This window comes from Pan troglodytes, chromosome 3, assembly GCF_028858775.2.
Source record: "Pan troglodytes isolate AG18354 chromosome 3, NHGRI_mPanTro3-v2.0_pri, whole genome shotgun sequence".
NCBI lineage: Eukaryota > Metazoa > Chordata > Mammalia > Primates > Hominidae > Pan > Pan troglodytes.
The window spans coordinates 41,567,288-41,577,007 of record NC_072401.2 but is presented as its reverse complement, the minus strand read 5'-3'; positions in this window follow the sequence as shown (position 1 = coordinate 41,577,007).

The window sequence follows — 9,720 nt, the reverse complement described above, 5'->3', positions numbered from 1 at the left end:
CACACACAAAAATGAGAGAGAAAAAAATTAGTAAGAGGAGCTTAATGGGTGAATCTTATGGTATGTAAATTTTCCCTCAATAAGGTTGTTAAAGAAAAAAAGAGGTGAAGGTCAAGACAAGTGACTAGGTTATATTGAATGAGTTCTTGCCTTTAGACAAAGACAAATTACATTTCCAATTTACTTCATTTATTCATTCACTCAACAAATATTAAGAACCTACTGTGTGCTGGGTGCCGAGCTTGGAAAGTTTGGAATTAGGCATACAAAGATGAACACAATAAACATGGAAATTTCCCTCATGCCGTTTTTTGTTTGTTTTGTTTGTTTTGTTTTGAGACGGAGTCTCGCTCTGTCGCCCAAGCTGGAGTGCAGTGGCGCGATCTCGGCTCACTGCAAGCTCCGCCTCCCTGGTTCACGCCATTCTCCTGCCTCAGCCTCCGGAGTAGCTGGGACTACAGGCGCCCGCCACCACGCCAGGCTAATTTTTTTTGTGTGTTTTTAGTAGAGACGGGGTTTCACCGTGTTAGCCAGGATGGTCTCATCTGCTGACCTCGTGATCCGCCAGTCTCGGCCTCCCAAAGTGCTGGGATTACAGGCGTGAGCCACCGCGCCTGGCCCCCTCGTGCTGTTTTTATCAGTCATAAGAGTTGTATGAAAGGGAGCAGAGATCAGGAGCACCTAACCTAGTGGAGGGGATCAGGAAGGCATCCTGAAGGAAGTGACATTTAAGCTAAGGGCTGATGGGCAAGCACACGTTAGCAGTTATAAGTGATTGCCAAAATAACTAATAAAAGCAGTCATGAAATCACTGTCAGAAATATTTGTTGAAGGCATTAATTCATTCACATTCATATATATATGGCCTACTGTGTGCCAGGAAGCATCAGAGCAGTGAATAAAACAACTCCCTGCTTACAAAGAGATGCCAGAGACTGGATATGAACAAACCTAAGCCTAATCTTTAAAAAAAAAAAAAAATGAAGAAGAAGAAGTAGGGGGTGATTGGGAATATACTGCTGAAACTGCATGCCAGAAGAGTTTATATCAGTCATTAGCCAAATGTTAGGACTCATAATTTTTTACTTTTAGAAACAATAAGATGGATGCATTTAGAACAAGTTATGCCATCCAGAACTTATCTTCTTTTCTTTGGGGGTTATTAACTGGATGGACAGGTAGAACACTGTCATTGTATTTCTTATGCTGCCAGGGTTGGCATTGGTTGATACCACAGTTGAGGTGGTTTTATAGCTTATTTAATTGATTCTACCTTAAAAAAAAAAAAGTGGTACTGGATGGACCTACCTCAACCTGTAGCCACCTGACAATGGTTTTAACCTTGTCTGGTGCCATTTTATTACAGCAGAGAAAAAGAGAGGTTGTGCATACAAGCAAGAACAAGCAGTCTAAATGGCAGAATTGTTAGCCAGGTGTGGTGGTGTGTACCTGCAGTCCCAGCTACTTGGGAGGCCAAAGTGGGAGGATTGCTTGAGCCCAGGAGTTCGAGGCTACAATGAGCTGTGATGGCATGACTGCATTCCAACCTGGGCAACAGAGTGAGACCCCATCTCTTAAAATAAATAAATACATAATAAATGGCAGAATTTTGGGATTAAAAAATAAGTTTAAAATAAAATGATGAAATTTAACAGGGATTTAGGTGACGATTACATAACCCTGTGAATATACTAAAAAACTAAAAAGTGGGTTTAGGTATCACAATAAAGCTATTAAAAATGTAACAGGAATATGTGTAAAGCTCTATATTATAGTAACAGTTGTCAATTATTGCCATACAGTTAATCTTTATATTAACTTTTTTCTTGATGCTATGATTGCAAAAGTATGAAATAATTTGGAAAATATCAAGTGAAAACAACACAATAGTTTGATTATAACCTTTTAAAAATAAATACACAGAGATCAGAAGGAAAAAGTTTTTTTAAAAAAATCATTTAAAGATGCATTAATGAATTAGATCTGGCTTTGTGAACAGTACCTGAGAAAAAGATTCAAATATTTCAGGTGTCATAATTTGACTATAAAGCTAGTGCAATCTTCATTTATACCAGGAGTGAGAGATTCAATTTCATTTTAATCATAGGTTCCTGAAGGAGAGTCCTGAGTCCAGTAGGGGGAAAAATGCTGTGATTGATTAGTGATGTCTACCACGAGTTTGGGAAAGGGAAGTGGTAAGGATAACCAGGTATTTGCTAACCTTTGGCTAGATTAATACAATATTCAAGATCTAATCCACTCACAGAATTGACCAGACTATAACTGGATTATGATGCCCAGCCTGGCATATAATGAACACTCAATAAATACTTTTCAACTGAAAATTCGAACTACCACACTTCAAAAGAGATATTGACATATTAGAGAGTTTTCAGAGACTGAGCGCCAAAATAATGAACAAAGGTGGTTGAAGAAATTGAGAAGACAGTATATAATGTGGAGAAGAGAAAGGGTTTGTGTGTGTGTTTGGGGGATGGGGAGGGGAGTTACATGATACCAATGCTCAAAAATACAAAGAGGGCGAGAATAATCTTTATGATTATTTAAGAATACAGGACAGACAGGTAGAAGTCAGAGGAAAATATTAGTTTATATAAGAAAGCACTTAATAATTAGAGTGGTTCAACATTTATGTAAATTCTTCACATGTAATGGTGAGCATGCTTTTGGCAGCATAATCATAGCTAACACTTACTGATTGCTTACGGATGCCAGGCACTACTTCTTTGTGTTTTCTATGTATTAACTCTTTTAATCAACATAACAACCTATTAGGTAGGTTACTATTATTATTCTCATTTAGAAATGAAGATCAGAAAGGTTAAGTTCTTTGCCTATGGTTATTTAAATCATGAGAACTGAAATTTGACCACAGACAGTCTGCACTCTTGACCACTGTACTATATTATACCAGGAGTCCTCAAGTCCCAGGCTGAGGACTGGTACAGGTCTGTGGCCCGTTAGGAACTGGGTGGCACAGCAAGAGGTGAGCGGCGGGTGAGCAAACATTACTGCCTGAGCTCCGCCTCCTGTCAGATCAGCAGCAGTATTAGATTCTCATAGGAGCATAAACCCTATTATGAACTGCACATGCGAGGGATCTAGGCTGTGTGCTTCTTATGAGAATCTAATGACTGATGATCTGAGGTGGAACAGTTTCATCCCGAAACCATTCCCACCCCCAGTCCGTGGAAAAATTGTCTTCCATGAAACTGGTCCCTGGGGCCAAAAAGGCTGGGGACCGCTGTATTATACTATGTCTACCAAGGGCAGAATACCCAACTAAAACTGACTGAAAGCTTAGGACATGAATTCCCTCTCTTAACTCAATGACTGGAGGTTGGTGGTTCTAGGGTTGTCCATGTGTCAACATAAATAACAGAGAAATGTTCTCTAAAAGAAAGTGATATTTATTCAGGAATAGGGCATTGCAATGGAAATACACATGCCATAGTAAACTGTGTGTGTATTCAGGAAGATACAAGAAGACAAAGGTTTTTTAAGGACAAATGAGGAATATTACATAATTGTTTTGAAATAATTATCCTTGGCTACAAGGATCAATAACAAGGGTGACACCAGTCTGAGGCTGGACAAGCAGTTTCTAGGCACAAGTCCTTGCAGAAGGATTTTTTATGTAAGATCGTGATGGCCTTTGTACAAAGTTGTGGGTTTTGCAGTCTTTTGTGATAGTTTTTGTTATCAGGCATTTATGCATGAGAATCATTCTCTTCCTGGCTTTTCCCAGCTCTATTTGTCAGAGGCTTTTTGTGGTTTGTTGGTTTTTTGTTTCTGTTTTTGTTTTTTGAAACAGGGTTTCGCTCTTGTTGCCCAGGCTGGAGTGCAGTGGTGCAGTCTTGGCTCACTGCCACCTCCGCCTCCCGGGTTCAAGCGATTCTCCTGCCTCAAGCCTCCCGAGTAGCTGGGATTATAGGCATGTGCCACCACGCCCGACTAATTTTTATTTTTAGTAGAGATGGGGTTTCACCATGTTGGTCAGGCTGGTCTCGAACTCCTGACCTCAGGTGATCCACCCTCCTCGGCCTCCCAAAGTGCTGGGATTACAGATGTGAGCCACGGCAACTGGTCTTGTTTTTGTTTTGAAACAGGGTCTTGCTGTGCCGCCTAAGCTAGAGTGCAGTGGCAGGATCATAGTGTACGACAGCCTTGAACTCTGGGCTCAAGCTATCATCATGTGTCAGCGCCCTGAGTAGCTGGGTATGCAGGTGTGCACCACCACACCTGGATAAGTTTTTCTTTATCTTTTTTTTTTTTTTTTTTTTTTGAGACAGAGTTTCGCTCTTGTTGCTAGGCTGGAGTGCAGTGGTGTGATCTCAGCTCACCGCAACCTCCCCTTCCCGGGTTCAAGCGATCCTCCTGCCTCAGCCTCCTGAGTAGCTGGGATTACAGGCATGTGCCACCACGCCCAGCTAATTTTGTATTTTTAGTAGAGACAGGGTTTCTCCATGTTGGTCAGGCTGGTCTCAAACTCCCAACCTCAGATGATCCACCCGCCTCGGCCTCCTAAAGTGCTGGGATTACAGGCGTGAGCCATCTCACCCAGCCTGTTTTTTAACACAAGTGACTCCATTTTGATTCTGACAAAGTTCACACATGGCTCAATGATCTTATCAAGAATTTAGGGTTTTTCCGTCTTTCCAGTCCACTGTCTTTATGTTATTGTTGAAAGTGTCATCTATAATGGTTGTAAGGTACCTACAGAAGTTCTAAGAATCACATCCTCACACAAGGTCCAAAGGCAAGAAGGAAAATGATATTCTCTTTCACTCTTGCTGTTTCTCAAGTCTGAAGTTTTGCAGAAGCCCCACCCTCCTGAAGAATTCCTTTTAGGTACCATTGGCCTGAATTTAATCACGTGTTCATGCACTAGTCAAAAGAGAGGCTGAGAAAGTAAATATGTAGCATTTTTAGACTCCAAGAAGTAAGGTGGGCTTTGCCACCAAGGAATAGGGTAGGGGCAAGGCTACTTGACAGGCAGCTACCAGTGTCTGCCACATCATACCTGGAACTTTTTAAAGACTTGATGAATATCTGTTAATGATGTGGTAGAAAGAACTTCTGCTGGAGGGGGATGGGCAGGAAGTTTGAAATCTTAAGAATACAAGACAAACAGATAGAAATCAGAGGAAAATATTAATTTATATAAGAAAGCATGCTGGGCGCAGTGGTTCATGCCTGTAATCCCAGCATTTTGGGAGGCCGAGGCAGGTGGATCACCTGAGGTCAGGAGTTCAAGACCAGCCTGACCAACATGGTGAAATCCCATCTCTACTCAAAATATAAAAATTAGCCTGGCGTGGTGGCACGCGCCTGTAATCCCAGCTACTCAGGAGGCTGAGACAGGAGAATTGCTTAAACCTGGGAGGCAGAGGATGCAGTGAGCTGAGATCCCACCACTGCACTCCAGCCTGGGCAACAAAGTGAAACTCTGTAGGTAGGTAGGTAGGTAGGTAGGTAGGTAGGAAGGAAGGAAGTAAGTAAGTAAGTTAAAATTAGTGTGCTGACCAAGCTGGTGTGGGCGTGAGGGGGACCCCTAGAAAAGAACATACAAGAACGCCACAGACACCTCTGTTCTTGCCCAGAGTCCAGCATTTTTTTGGATGAATATATACTCCAAGATCCCTTTTTGCTTTAATATTCTGTGATTTTCCTCAGTAAGTAATTTTTTTTTTTTTTTTGAGACAGATCTTGCTTTGTTGCCCAGGCTGGAGTGCAGCAGCGCAATGGGCTCACTGCAACTTCACTGCGCCTCCTGGGTTCAAGCGATTCTCCTGTTTCAGCTTCCTGAGTAGCTGGAACTACATGCGTGCGCCACCATGCCTGGCTAATTTTTGTATTTTTAGCCAGGCATGGCTGACCTCAGGTGATTCACCCACCTCAGCCTCCCAAAGTGCTGGGATTACAGGCGTGAGCCACCATGCCCAGCCAAGTAATTTCTTTTCACTGATATTGAGATACCCACAAAGTACTGAGGAGAATATGGTTCTGTGTGTCTTCAAAGGAAAAAGAAGTAAAGATGCAATTTGGTGTGATGGTGAACATTATAGATGATTATTTAGAAGACCTTGATTCCAGTCTTCCTGACTCTGCCTCTAAAGAATGGTGTGATCTTTGGGTCCCAGTTTTCTTGTTTATAATCCTAAGCATTTTAGATTCCACTGAGTATGTATACAGGCAGAGAAACAAAATCAATGGATGAATATGTGTTTTTTGTTTTTTTTTTTGACGGAGCCTCACTCTGATGCCCAGGCTGGAGTGGCACAATCTCGGCTCCCTGCAACCTCCACCTCCCAGGTTCAAGTGATTCTCTTGCCTCAGCCTCTTGAGTAGCTGGGATTACAGGCACCCGCCACCACGCCTGGCTAATTTTTGTATTTTGAGTAGAGATGGGGTTTCACCATGTTGACCAGGCTGATCTGGAACTCCTCACCTCAAGTGATCCGCCCACCTCAGCCTTCCAAAGTGCTGGGATTACAGGTGTGAGCCACCATGCCCGGCCTGAATATGTTGCTCTTTCTAAAAAAAAGATTCTGATTCACCAGCAATAGAATTTTTTATCATAAGCATTATTTTTCTTACAATAATGAAGATTTGGGATGGACCCTTTAAAAACTACCTTCTGATGATTCTGATAACTAACAGACACTCATTGTTAAGTAGCTGAATCTGACCATGCGTAAGGATGTAGTTTGAGGCTGAGAAGTAATAGACGAATTTTCTGCTCTGTCAAACATTTGATGGGTTTCTATTCAAACATATTATCTTCTCAGGTAATTGGAACACTTTTTAACAGCTTATTGAGGTACATTTGACATACCATAAAATTCACTCATTGTAAGTGTACAATTCAACGCTTTCTAGTAGAGTTATGCATTTGTACAACCATCACCACAATCAGGTTCTAAAACATTTCCATTACCCACAAAAGCTCCCTCTTGCCCTTTGCAGTCAATTTCCTCTCCCAGCCCAGCCAACTACTTATGTTTTCTTGTCTTTATAGATTTGCCTATCCTGGACGTTCCTGGACATTCACATACATGGAATCATGCAATACTTAGTCTTTCATGTCTAGCTTCTTTTACTTAGCATACTTTTGAGGTTCCTTCATGTTCTAGCATGTATCAGAAGTCAATTTCTCTTTATTGTTGGATGGTACTCCATTGTACAGATACATCGCATTTTGTTGTCCATTCAGTGGTTGATGGGTATTTGGGTTGCTTCTAGTTTTAGCTACTATGAATAACACTACCGTGAAGATTTGTGTATGTCTATATGTTGACAAATGTTTTCATTTCTTTTAGTTAAATACCTAGAAGTAGAAATGTTGGGTTGAATGGTAACTCTATGTTTAACCTTTTAAGACATTTTCAAACTGTTTTCCAAAGCAATTGTACTATTTTACATTCTCACTTGCAATGTATGAGAGTCGCAGTTTCTCCACATCTTTGCCACATCTGCTGTTGTCAATGTCTTTTTGACTAGAGCCTTTACTGTGGGTATGTGGTGGTATCACTGCGCTTTTAATTTGCATTTCCCTGATGACAACTGATGTTGAGCATCTTTTCATGGTGCTTATTAGCCATGCAAGTGTCTTCTTTTGGTGAAATGTCTATTCAAATCTTTTGCCCATTTTTAATGAGTTTTTCATCTTATTAATGGATTATAATGGTTCTTTATATATTCTGAATACTAGATCCTTATCAAATATTTGATTTACAAATACCATCTCCTGTTCTGTGACTTTAAATTTCTACTCAGTGTTTTTGAGTAGGTTTTTGTTTTGTTTTTTAGAGATAGGATCTCACTTTTTTGCCCAGGTTGGCCTAAGGAGGCAGAGGTGGTAGGATGGCTTGAGATAAGAGTTCAAGGACACCTCCGGCAAAATATTGGTGCATGGCTATTGACTATTGTCACATGCCACCACCCCAAGCTGTACGTAGTGTTTTTTGAAGAACAAAAGTTTTTAATTTTGATGAAGTCCAATTTATCAGTTTTTCCTTTATGGGTCATCTAAGAAATCTTTGCCTAATCCAAGGTTACAAAGATTTTCTTTTATTTATTTTTCGTTAAGAAGTGTTAATGTTTTAGCTCTTACATTTAGGTCTGTGATGCATTTTGAGTTAATTTTTGTGTATGGAGTAAAGTAAGGGTTTAAATTCATTTTTTTGTATATGTGTATCTAATTGTCCTAGCATTGTTTGTTAAAAGGGTTATACTTTGTCCACTCATTTGCCTTGGCATCTTTGTCAAATATCTTTTGACTATAAATGTAATGATTTATTTCTGGTCTCTTAATTATGTTCCACACAGTGATTTGTCTATCTTGATTACTATGTGCCTTGATTAATATGATTTTATAGTCAAGTTGTGAAATCAGGTAATGCAAGTTCTTCAACTTTGTTTTCTTTTTAAAATTGTTTTGGCTATTCTAAGTCCTTTGCATTTTCATATACATTTTTGGATCTGCAGACAGGCTTGTTAATTTCAACCCCCACCTCAAGAAAAGCCTTTCGGGGTTTTAATAGAGATTAGGTTGAATCTCTATATTAATTTGGGTAGAATTGCCATCTTAACAATATTGAGTCTCCCTGGCCATGAACATGGACTGTCCTCCATTTATTTAGAGCTTTAAAAAATTATTTCAGTAATATTTTGTAGTTTTCAGTATAAAAGCCTTATACTTCTTTTGCTAAATTTATTTTTAGGTTTTTTTCTTTTTGATGCCATTGTGAATTCTTTTTGATGCCATTGTGAATGAAATTGTTTTCTTCATTTCAGTATCACATTGCTCATAGCTAGTAGGTAAAATACAATTGATTTTTATATTCCTGCAACCTAGCTAAACCCTTATTTTATTCTAGTCATTTTGTTGTTGGTTCTTTAGGATTTTCTACATAAAGGATCACTCCAGTGTGTAGCTGCCTTCTTCTCAGTTTGGGTCTTAAAAAAATGTCTCTTCTCAGTTTGGGTTTTAAAAAAATTCTTATTTTCCTGTGTTACCTGTCTTTCTAAGAATGACCCTTTGTCTCGTAGCTGAGTTATCAGCCAGTGACTGGTGAGAGATTATGCTCAAACACCTTGAGCCTGTAAGGTTTCCATGCTTTGCTGTGGATTTGTGTTTGGTTTGGGGAGTGCATTCCAAGTTTGAGAAGTTTTCAAATCTGTCTTCACCTTTGCTTTCTCTTAGGCTCTCTTGGGTCTCTACTGCATGTGTACAGGCACCCAGACATCTGAGGATGAGAGCTTAGCATCTGAGTTTTCAATGGCTATCTCATTTCCAGGAGCTTCCTCACCTGAGACTGCAGCCTCAGGCTAGGAGAGCTGAAGGCTTTTCTCATTCACCGCTGGGCATAGATTTCCTGCCCTTCACTCCAAATCAAGTCATCACTTTGTCTGCTGCTGGCTTTCAAGGCCAGCTCCACCCTGGTAAAACTACTGTGCTGACCAAGCTGGGGGTGAGAGGGATCCTTAGGAATGAACATGCAAGAATGCCAGAGACACCTTCGTTCTTGCCCAAAGCCCAGCATTTTTTGGGTGGATATATGCTCTTCAATTTGTTCTTTGCTTTTAGTTGGTTTCCAGAACCCTAAAATGATACTCTTTGACAATTTTGTCCAGTTTTATAATTATTTTTGGGAGAGATGATTTATCAGTTTCCTTACTCTCCCATAGCTGGAA